This window comes from Mesocricetus auratus, unplaced genomic scaffold, assembly GCF_017639785.1.
Source record: "Mesocricetus auratus isolate SY011 unplaced genomic scaffold, BCM_Maur_2.0 Super-Scaffold_100030, whole genome shotgun sequence".
NCBI lineage: Eukaryota > Metazoa > Chordata > Mammalia > Rodentia > Cricetidae > Mesocricetus > Mesocricetus auratus.
In genome coordinates this window covers 8,072,471-8,073,487 of record NW_024429211.1, presented here as the reverse complement: position 1 = coordinate 8,073,487, position 1,017 = coordinate 8,072,471, and the positions used below count along the sequence as shown (strand labels likewise).

The following is a 1,017-nucleotide window of genomic DNA, read 5'->3' as shown; positions in this document are numbered from 1 at the left end:
TTTGACCAACTCCATCTAAGTTTAAATGGATGTACCCAGAGTAAGCTGCATGCAACATGTTACTTGGTCAATTTTCTAAAATAAGGTTTAAAGATAATGGCAGAAGATAAGGGAAGAAAGCATTTTTTGTTCTGCTAGTCCTAATTACTATACATGCATATTTTTGACAGTAGGGGGAAACCTTTTACAGGTAAGTTACAAACAAAGAAAAGGCAAACGAACGATTTTGTACAAGAAATGTAGCACATTCTGTGCAATGTCTTCATTTTGCTGTCATCATTTGTACAAACTCTCCACAGTGTACCTGACGGTCGATATCTGCTTCCCTGACCATTTCATCAGCCTCTACACATGTTAGCTTCTCTCCAAGGTCTGTCATCACGTGGTGAGGCTCCGCTGCAACAATGTAGCCATTGCCGTCCTTATCAAGCACACAGAATGCTTCTCCAGTTTCCTCTTCACTGTCTGTGTGGTTCATTTCTCTTGCCCTCATTGTCAGAAATTCAGGGAAGCCAATCACGCCATTACCATCTGCATCTACTTCATTAATCGTGTCCTGTAGCTCTGCTTCTGTGGGGCTCTGCCCAGGAGACCACATCACGGTCCCCAGTACCTTTGTGACTATTGTCCCATCACCATCCTTGTCAAACAGAGAAAAGGCTTCTTTGAATTCTGCAATCTAGTCTTTGGTCAGTTGGCCAGCCATGCTGCAAGGGCTGCTGGTTTCTGAGATATGACCCATGCAGGCACTTGACTTGCTTGCTTCACTTGGATTCAAACTTCTCCTTCAAGTGTCCATAGTTGTTGATTTTCTACTGATTGTTTATATTTCGTCCAGTCTACTGGTCTAGCTATTAGTCTGTACCAATAATGCAATATTGTTGCCATCCGTGTATGTTTTTGTGTTCACCTTTACACAGGCTATACATAGAATAAAGTTTCCCCCAGGAAGGTGTAATTCAAGTTGCCCCAGAGTAAACAATCATGCATGGAAACTTGGGTCTAAATTCCTTTTAA

The 1,017-nt window shown here is 42.0% G+C and overlaps 1 pseudogene; it reads right to left on the bottom strand.

Annotated features, from left to right (window-relative positions):
* Positions 1-262: 262 nt before the first annotated feature.
* On the bottom strand, positions 263-706 carry LOC101829204 (annotated as a pseudogene).
* Between the last annotated feature and the right edge of the window lie 311 nt (positions 707-1,017).